The 9,808-nt window shown below is 45.3% G+C and overlaps 1 pseudogene; it reads left to right on the top strand.

Annotated features, from left to right (window-relative positions):
- Window positions 1–8,618: 8,618 nt before the first annotated feature.
- LOC135909981 (U2 spliceosomal RNA) lies at window positions 8,619–8,791 on the top strand (annotated as a pseudogene).
- The last annotated feature ends 1,017 nt before the right edge of the window (window positions 8,792–9,808 follow it).

Raw genomic sequence — 9,808 nt, 5'->3', positions numbered from 1 at the left:
GACAATATCATACAAGTGTCACTCAGTTAAAATCAAAAGCTAATCTTCCCAAACTAGATAGGCGCCACAAAACATTCAGACTTTGCCTTTATCATGAGCTCTACCATACTCTGCCTCCTGTCAACACCCTTATCCAACCAGCATACCGTCTTCCAAGCCATATCAGCCGCCATAAAGCATTTTATCTGTCACGTGCTCGGACAACTGCTCATCTTCATTCCTTCTTTTCTCAAATAGCGATCGATTGGAATTATCTTTCAGTCAGCGTCATTATTCATGATGATCCTGCGCGTTTTAGATTCCCCATTGAATAGCTTGCCTGATTGCGTCATCTGATCCTGTTATCTGTAGTATTCTTTAAAACGTGCATCTGTCGACGTCTTCATATGTTTATCGAAATGTCTGCCTGTTTTTACTTAGCGTGTTCCCTACCTAGAAAAATGTAACTGCCACTTTTTGCACACATCACGCTCAACCCTTGTTGATTGTCATATTTGATAAATTTTCGTGTTTTTTTGCGTTTTCCTATTTCTTAACCTGCGAATGTGCAAGATGCTGTAGTTTTTACGTTTTTCTTCGTTACTGTTTCTTTCTTAACTCATTTCAGTGGCTACTGCAATGATATTGTGTTTCTGCTTATTTCTATGCTCGCCCACCCCTCATGCAAAACCCTTCAAGTAGGGGTATTTAATAATAATAATAATATTTGGGGTTTTACGGGCCAAAACCACTTTCTGATTATGAGGCACGCCGTAGTGGAGGACTCCGGAAATTTTGACCACCTGGGGTTCTTTAACGTGCACCTAAATCTAAGTACACGGGTGTTTTCGCATTTCGCCCCCATCGAAATGAGGCCGCCGTGGCCGGGATTCGATCCCGCGACCTCGTGCTCAGCAGCCCAACACCATAGCCACTGAGCAACCATGGCGGGTTAGTAGGGGTATTTGAGGTATTGTAAATAAAAAAAATGAAATAAGAAAATTTGAACCAGATCTGGAATCATGCTCTCGCATATCACAGCAGCAAATGCCAACAAAAAAGCCTTGCTGCGATATTTGAAGGCGACCGTACCGAGCGACTCCCTGTGACAAAGAGCAGAGAGAGACAAAAAAAATTACCGACGATTACGTTACTTCCTAATGCGAAATTTGAGCGCAGCAAATAAGCTGTTTCACCTTTTCGATAGATTGAGGCAAAGAAATCGAGCAACACATGTATGCGCTATCACATAATTTTTTTTTATTTTTCACACGTATTCCTTTAACAAAGACTCCACTAACAGTTCTTGACAGTCATGAAGGAAGCTTTGTGGTCGGAGAAATAGACTGATATATGTTCGACTTGGTACACCAATGCTTGATTCTCAAAGACGAGATCTATACAAGTGCCTCGCGAGGTTGTCACAGCCGTGGGACGCGTTACGAGCGAGAGGAACGGGATGTTCTCCCGCATAAGTGTTAGGAAATTGCTGTTTGTCTTTATGTCAACATTAAAGTCCCCCACTACTAACATCGGTGTGGATCGATGGACGGTTAATGCGAGTTGCAGGAAGTGCACGACGTCTTTCGTGAGTGCGGTAGGGGCGAAGTAGGCAGCTACTACCAGCAAGCCGTTGGGCAACTTTGCGGCGCACAGTTCGCCAACTTGAAAGTTCGAGCCGGCGCTTTGACAACCGGAGACTCGCAGGAAGGGGTGGGAGGGGGGCGGCGTGTACACCCAGCGGCAAACGATGGGGGCAGAAGCGCGTGCAGCAAGCGGACAACACGATAAAGGGAGGAGGGAAGAGATAGCAGCGACTGACTGATGCCGCTGACGCCGATAGTGAGTCAACCCCAGCTGCGGAGTTGGTTTCAGGGACAACGCCGCCGATGCCGACACAAACAATATGATACCCTCGCTTCCGCAGCGCTAAGAACCAGGGGGGGGGGGACCCTTTCCTCCTCTTTCTGCATGGCGGCGACGGTGTTCTATGCAGTCACGTTATCTTGACTCTCTAGCGGCGTCAGCGGCATCCAGCGGTATCAGTCGGTCGCTGCTAGCGCTGGGGGGATGAAAGGGGGGCGGAGCTGGTTACGAGGCCGACGACAACGCCGACGCGAAACCCAGGAACGGACGCCAAAGAGCTGCGCTCTAAAAAAAAGGACTTTATTGAAAAAGTAGAGTGAGTAGCCAGCGTATTTTTGCCTATATCCTACTGTGCAGGGAATGGGACGAAGGAGAACGGCCCTAGATGGAGGCGGGCAGAAGAAAAAAAGAAAAAAAAAACCCAGCGGGTGCAGGTCTTGCGATGTTATCAGCAGCAGAAACACAAAGCAGAGCCTTACAGGGCAGAGAATTCTAATGCGTTCGTGACTCTAGTGCCCATCTACTCTTTACTTCGCCTCCTTCTCTTAATATTTTTCTTCACTACCCCCACCACAGGGTAACCAACTGGGTTGAGCCCTTGCTTACCTCCCTGGCTTTTATCTATGCTTCTGTCTATCTCACAACTGAATTATTGAAATGATACAACTACGGTTTTATTTACTTTTCATTTAGACTATTTACAAATCTAAGATATGTTACTTTTGATAAAAAAAAATGTGCCACAGTGCATTCTTTTTTTTTTTCACATCCGTAGCATCATAATTGCTGACACCATATTTGCATTGGTTGAGCAATGCAGACGGGCGCTTGCCTTGCTATTTAGTTCTCGTGATAACCCCGTACTCTAGCGATTCCTTCATTCCATTTACCATAAATTACCGCGAATAGTCTGAAACTCTGTATGCAGACTACATGCGCATAGTGAATCTCCAGAACTAATGAAATATCTTTCTCGGTACTTCCCAAGTTTCACGTAACTCCTGCAATGTTTACAGCTGCTCTCACGCGACGGCGAATCGCTGATTATTCCGCAGACGGCTGTTCCGCGGCTGAGCTCCAGGGAACAACAGCGCTACAGATGCTCTTCTGCAGCGCTCATTAGCGTGTTGTGTTTCACTATACAGCTAAGCAAGCGTGATTGGACGCTGCACAATAAATCAACAATCCTGTCTATTGTATGAATTCGGCTCAACCTGGATTCAGACTACGAATTGGATTCCGAGAATGGCCAGGAAGTGGATCAGTGCGACCGAACGCAAGGACGCCTCAGATGAGCTACTGGGAAAGCAGTTCGTGGCTGCTTAGGTATGTCAAGCTCGTCCGCGGACTTTGCTTCGTCCTACGAACGGACCTTTGAAGAAGCGCTTCGCATGGACACGTGTGGCCCATTTTCAAGCTGATAGCCGTCGCCTATTTTCGAGCGTTTGTACTTGCACTGTCCTTCCTGACGTTTCTTCCAGAAACAAGGGGCGGAATTCACTCAGCGAAGTTACGCTGGTTAGCGAATTGAACAACTTTTGGCGTGAGACAAATATTACGAAAAAAAGCGTATTCACAAAGCTAAAAGTGCTCGCAGCAAGCTTGCTATGCCCACCGTGCAAGGACGAGCGCTGTAGTCGAAAAAATGCGTATATGTAAGAGCAGCTCAGGCGCAAAATTCAGTACTACCGCCAATAGTAAACGTAAGTCGATTCAGAAAACCTGGACAGCCATCGCAGATGACGACTTTAGAAGAAATTTTTACAATAGGGGTGTAGCAGTCTTACGTGCATAATTATGTTTGTCTGCGCCACTCGAGCTGACCAGAGTAAGCGGTGGAACGCGCTGTTGCAGCTGAGTCAAAACTGATAGCCGAGGATGGCACGTGCTTATGTCTTTGTGGCGCGCTCTGATTTTTCATCTCAAAGTTCGTTGAGCTGCTTCAGTGCATAATTGTATTCAGCGTGCACTGATGGACCAGTAACATTATTGCTATGCGGCGAACTTCCGCCAAATGTCCGATAAGCTGTGTTTCTGTATGAGCGCAGTAGCCTGAATTTTCATACTCGTCATGGCACTCTACTGGGTGTTAGCGAATAGAAGTGTAGTGTCCGTCCCTGACAACGGTCAAGCTTGTCAGTGATGTGTTTTGAGCACTTCTATGGTAAATTTTTTTGCTAGCTTGAGCGTGCGCTTGCTCATAGGGCCACGGGTGGGTATTTTTCAAGTGCTTTGAGGCTATCATTCGCCATGCAATACAAAACAATATAAAACGCCTAAACGTTTCTAACTATCAAAAATTATTGCTATTGCACAATTCGCAGCCATCTTCCGTGCTGTTAGCTTCAGCCTTCTATTTTATGGCTCGAGCATACTTTTAATTCAGCACTAAGTCGAAGCGACGTAGTGTCTGTCACCCCGGTTTCGCTCAATCTGTGGCCTACGGTGTGGCACACACACGCACACGCACACACATTTCATCATCATCATCATCATCATCATCATCATCATCATCATCATCATCATCATCATCATCAGCCTAGTTACGCCCACTGCAGGGCAAAGGCCTCTCCCATACTTCTCTAACTACCCCGGTCATGTACTAATTGTGGCCATGTTGTCCCTGCAAACGCCTTAAGAGGAAGCTTTAGCTCGGGTGCTCCTATCTAAATACATGTAATAGGAGAATTCGTTTTTCTAGGCAACCACTGCACCAAATTTGACGGGGTTTGCTGCATTTCAAAGAAAAACTTAAAATCTAGTGACTGTTGGTTTTGAATTTTCGATTTAGGTCGTCAATTTTTTATAAAAATTTGGCAAAAATCGCAAATTTTCAGAAAACGAAACTATCAAGTTTATAACTCCGTAACTCAGCAAGAAAAATGATATCGCAATTTTGTGAATTGTACCTGATAGCACATCTAAAGCGGACAAAATTGATATGTTACACATGAACCTCAAAAAATGGGGAAATGTGTAATTACAACTTTTGCAGAACCCTTGTAAACAACGTAACAAATTCACGTAAGATGTAAACTGACATAACAAATTTGTCCGCTTTGAATGGTCTAATGAATGCCGTTTACAGAATCGCGATATCTGTTCTTGATGCAGAGCTATTAGATTGTAAACTTCGTGCTTCTATTTTTTTCAAACGACTGAATTTTTGAAAATCCTTTTAACAAAATTCAAGCCCTAAATCAAAATTCCACTTCCAACAGTCACTAGAATTTAACTTTTTCTCTCAAATGCAACAAATTTCATCAAAATCGGTCCAGGGGTTATTTTAGAAAAACGTTTTTGCGTTTTTACATGTATTTGAATAGGCCGCGTCGGAGTTGGGCCCGAGCTAAAGCTTCCTCTTAATGTCATCTGCCCACCTAATTTTCTGCCACCCCCTGCTACGCTTCCCTTCCCTTGGAATCCAGTCCATAACCCTTAATGACCATCGGTTATCTTCCCTCCTCATTACATGTCCGGCCCATGCCCATTTCTTTTTCTTGATTTCAACTAAGATGTCATTTACCCGCGTTTGTTCCCTTACCCAACCTGCTCTTTTCTTATCCCTTAACGTTACACCCATCATTCTTTTTTCCATAGCTCGTTGCGTCGTCCTCAATTTCAGCAGAACCCTTTTCGTAAGCCTCCAGGTTTCTGCCCCATATGTGAGTACTGGTAACACACAGCTGTTATACGCTTTCCTTTTGAGGGATAGTGCCAACATGCTGTTCATGATTTGAGAATGCCTACCAAACGCACCCCAGCCCATTCTTATTCTTCTGGTTATTTCAGTCTCATGATCCGGATCCGTGGTCACTACCTGTCTTAAGTAGCAGTATTCCCTTACCACTTCCAGTGCCTCGCTACCTATCGTAAACTGCTGTTCTCTTCCGAGACTGTTAAACATTACTTTAGTTTTCTGCAGATTAATTTTCAGACGCACCCTTCTGCTTTGCCTCTCCAGGTCAGTGAGCATGCATTGCAATTGGTCTCCTAAGTTACTAAGCAAGGCAATATCATCAGTGAATCGCAAGTTGCTAAGGTATTCTCCATCGAAGTTTATCCCCAGTTCTTCCCACTCCAAGTCTCTGAATACCTCTTGTAAACATGCTGTGAATAGCATTGGAGATATCGTATCGCCCTGCCTGACGCCTTTCTTTATTGGGATTTTGTTGCTTGCTTTATGGAGGACTACGGTGGCTGTGGAGCCGCTATAGATATCTTTCAGTATTTTTACATACGGCTCGTCTACACCCTGATTCCGTAATGCCTCCATGACTGCTGAGGTTTCGACAGAATCAAACGCTTTCTCGTAATCAATGAAAGCTATATATAAGGGTTGGTTATATTCTGCACATTTCTCTATCACTTAATTGATAGTGTGAATATGGTCTATTATTGAGTAGCCTGTACGAAATCCTGCCTGATCCTTTGGTTGACAGAAGTTTAAGGTGTTCCTGATTCTATTTGCGATTACCTTAGCAAATACTTTGTTGGCAACGGACAGTAAGCTGATCGGTCTATAATTTTTCAAGTCTTTGGCGTCCCCTTTCTTATGGATTAGGATTATGTTAGCGTTCTTCCAAGATTCCGGTACGTTCGAGGTCATGAGGCATTGTGTATATAGGGCGGCCAATCTTTCTAGGGCAGTGTTCTCACCATCCTTCAACAAATCTTCTGTTACTTGATCCTCCCCAGCTGCCTTCCCCTTTGCAACGCTCCTAAAGCTTTCTTTACTTCTTCTGGCGTTACCTGCGGTATTTCGATTTCCTCTATCGTCGTGGGTGCCACTGGCACTATAGAAATCTCTATAGAACTCCTCAGCCACTTGAACTATCTCATTCATATTAGTAACGATATTGCCGGCTTTGTCTCCTAAAGCACACGTCTGATTCTTGCCTATTCCTAGTTTCTTCTTCACTGCTTTTAGGCTTCCTCCGCTCCTTAGAGCCTGTTCAATTCTATCCATATTATAGTTCCTTATGTCCGCTGTCTTACGCTTGTTGATTAACTTAGAAAGTTCTGCCAGTTCTATTCTAGCTGTAGGGTTAGAGGCTTTCATACATTTGCGTTTCTTGATCAGATCTTTCGTCTCCTGCGATAGCTTACTGGTTTCCTGTCTAACGGCGTTACCACCGAATTCTATTGCGCACTCCTTAATGATGCCCATAAGATTGTCGTTCATTGCTTCAACACTAAGGTCCTCTTCCTGAGTTAAAGCCGAATACCGGTTCTGTAGTTTGATCCGGAATTCCTCTAGTTTCCCTCTTACCGCTAACTCATTGATTGGCTTCTTGTGTGCCAGTTTCTTCCGTTCCCTCCTCAAGTCAAGGATAATTCGAGTTCTTACCATCCTATGGTCACTGCAGCGTACCTTGCCGAGCACGTCTACATCTTGTATAATGCCAGGGTTCGCGCAGAGTATGAAGTCGATTTCATTTCTAGTCTCACCATTCGGGCTCCTCCACGTCCACTTTCGGGTAACCCCCTTGCGGAAAAGGGTATTCATTATCCGCATATTATTCTGTTCTGCAAACTTTGCTAATAACTCTCCTCTGCTATTCCTAGAGCCTATGCCATATTCCCCCACTGACTTGTCTCCAGCCTGCTTCTTGCCTACCCTGGCATTGAAGTCGCCCATCAGTATAGTGTATTTTGTTTTGACTTTACCCATCGCCGAATCCACGTCTTCATAAAAGCTTTCGTCTTCCTGGTCACCATGACTGCATGTAGGGACATAGACTTGTACTACCTTCAATTTGTACCTCTTATTAAGTTTCACAAGAAGACCTGCCACCTCTCGTTAATGCTATACAATTCCTGTATGTTACCAGCTATTTCCTTATTAATCAGGAATCCGACTCCTAGTTCTCGTCTCTCCGCTAAGCCATGGTAGTACAGTACGTGCCCGCTTTTTAGCACTGTCTATGCTTCTTTTGTCCTCCTAACCTCACTGAGCCCTATTATATCCCATTTACTGCCCTCTAATTCCTCCAATAACGCTGCTAGACTCGCCTCACTAGATAACGTTCTAACGTTAAACGTTGCCAGGTTCAGATTCTAATGGCGGCCTGTCCTATATGATCTATATGATCTGACCTCCTATATGAATACACACATTTATGTTTATATAAATCAGGAAAATCAGGCGATAAATTCAGTGCCCTTCCATTGTATGAAGGTGGTGGATGGTCAGCGAAGCTGTGTATGTGGGCAAACTGTCCATTGCCGTGCTTCAAACGCCGTATGCATATAAATGAAAGGCGAGGCGCGACAAGTCCCTCCTCTTTACGAAGCTGAGCCTCGGAAGATGATGAGGCACTGGGGGATATACATACCCGTGTATTGTTTCAAGACGCGGCACAACACATTTTACTAACAAATGCCGACACGTAGAACAGATGCGCACCTCACCGCACTCCGAGGGAACACATGCACTGCTTCACCGTAGCCAAGGCGATCGTATTTTGGTCGACACCGCGCAGTGAAGTAATGGTTGTGAGGACATTCGAAAACCACAAGTGGTGACGCACAACGCAGGCCACACAAAACTGATTCCCCACAAACTCCCTCTGAAACGTGGCCGTTGCTTCAGTGAAACGTTCTAAGCTTGCGAGATCGGGGCCATATGGACGGTTCGCATTTCTTTCCGCCTCGCATTACTGGCTGGCAGGACGCTTATGGGATCGCCACTACGGGATAGCGGAAGGAGGGGAAAGGAGATACGCAAGTGCTTGGAACGCCGGCAAAGAGAGGGTGGTATGAATGTAGACATGACCGACACGGGTTCCTATCTGTTCCTATCAGCTTAATATCTCATGCGGGTTGTGTTTGGACCTCAGATATTAAACTTAATTTTGCAAGTTGGTGGAGTGCTTAAAGCCTGCTTCACCTCCGCCTCGGGTCAGCCCGGGATTGTACTACCTTCAGGATCGGCCCCCGTATGGGGAGAAATTCTCGATCTACACGGCTCGATAGCAAGCAATTTTTTCCAGAACCTAGTCACATAGAGCTTCGCTGTAAAGGAAAAGCGACCGCAGACGACCGCCATCATCTTCTAATGATTGGCTGAAGATGCTTATTCTAACCGTCAGACTAACACCAGTCCTGTTTGAAATGACGTCAGTCACGTCTTTCAATCGCTTCGCGCGATGCTCTTTCTACAGTTTCCTCTTCTAACTTAAGAATTCCTTCATAGGTGCTTGTGAATTGAGCGCAATAATTTTCTTCCAGCCGGCGCAGCCTTACGGTGGTCCGCGCCTGCTGCGCAGTATAGTCAGGTCAACACGACGTCATGACAAAGCCGGTCACAGTGGCATGCTATCGCGAAATGAACAATGTGAAGCGTGCACGACGCTACGCGCGGTCACTAAAACGACTAGTATCAGCAAGATTAGCATTTACGTCGCTGGAATCATGCTACCTTGCTTGGAATAAGCTAGCGCAGGTCAGGACTAAGTAGAGATCGCTGGGAGAGACTTTAGGCCGACAGTTAACAAAAAATTATGCTTATGACGTTTCACAACATTCAAAATTCGTGCGGAATTTTAGCTGACTCTTGCTTCTGAGCCGCAGTTCGCTTCGTCTTCGAGGCCGCATTCGTATGTTTACAGAACGGCGTCGGGTGACGCTTGGATACCACCACCTCCAACCTTGGCATCGTATATTCTATGTGACCTTGGCATCGTATATTCTATGTGCAGTGATTGCTCCGAACAAAGTGCGTCAGTGTCGTAAGATTAACGACTTGAACCGATTTGATCTGAAACCAGCGAGTATGTTGAACCGCTATGTGCTTCGTGTACGGTTCTGTGCAGTATTATGACATGTACTTGAGCGGTGTTCTTATGAGGCTGGTAAATTTATGGCAGCGTTGAGCATCGTGGTGATGTTGACTGATTAGCCTTCTTTGTCTTCTATGAGGTGCACTTGACATACAGAGTAGTTGGGGGTTCCAGGCCTT

The sequence above is a fragment of the Dermacentor albipictus genome, chromosome 1, assembly GCF_038994185.2.
Source record: "Dermacentor albipictus isolate Rhodes 1998 colony chromosome 1, USDA_Dalb.pri_finalv2, whole genome shotgun sequence".
In the NCBI taxonomy this organism is placed as follows: Eukaryota; Metazoa; Arthropoda; class Arachnida; order Ixodida; family Ixodidae; genus Dermacentor; species Dermacentor albipictus.
The sequence above is the reverse complement of the archived record's forward strand: the minus strand, read 5'-3'. Positions and strand labels throughout refer to the sequence as shown.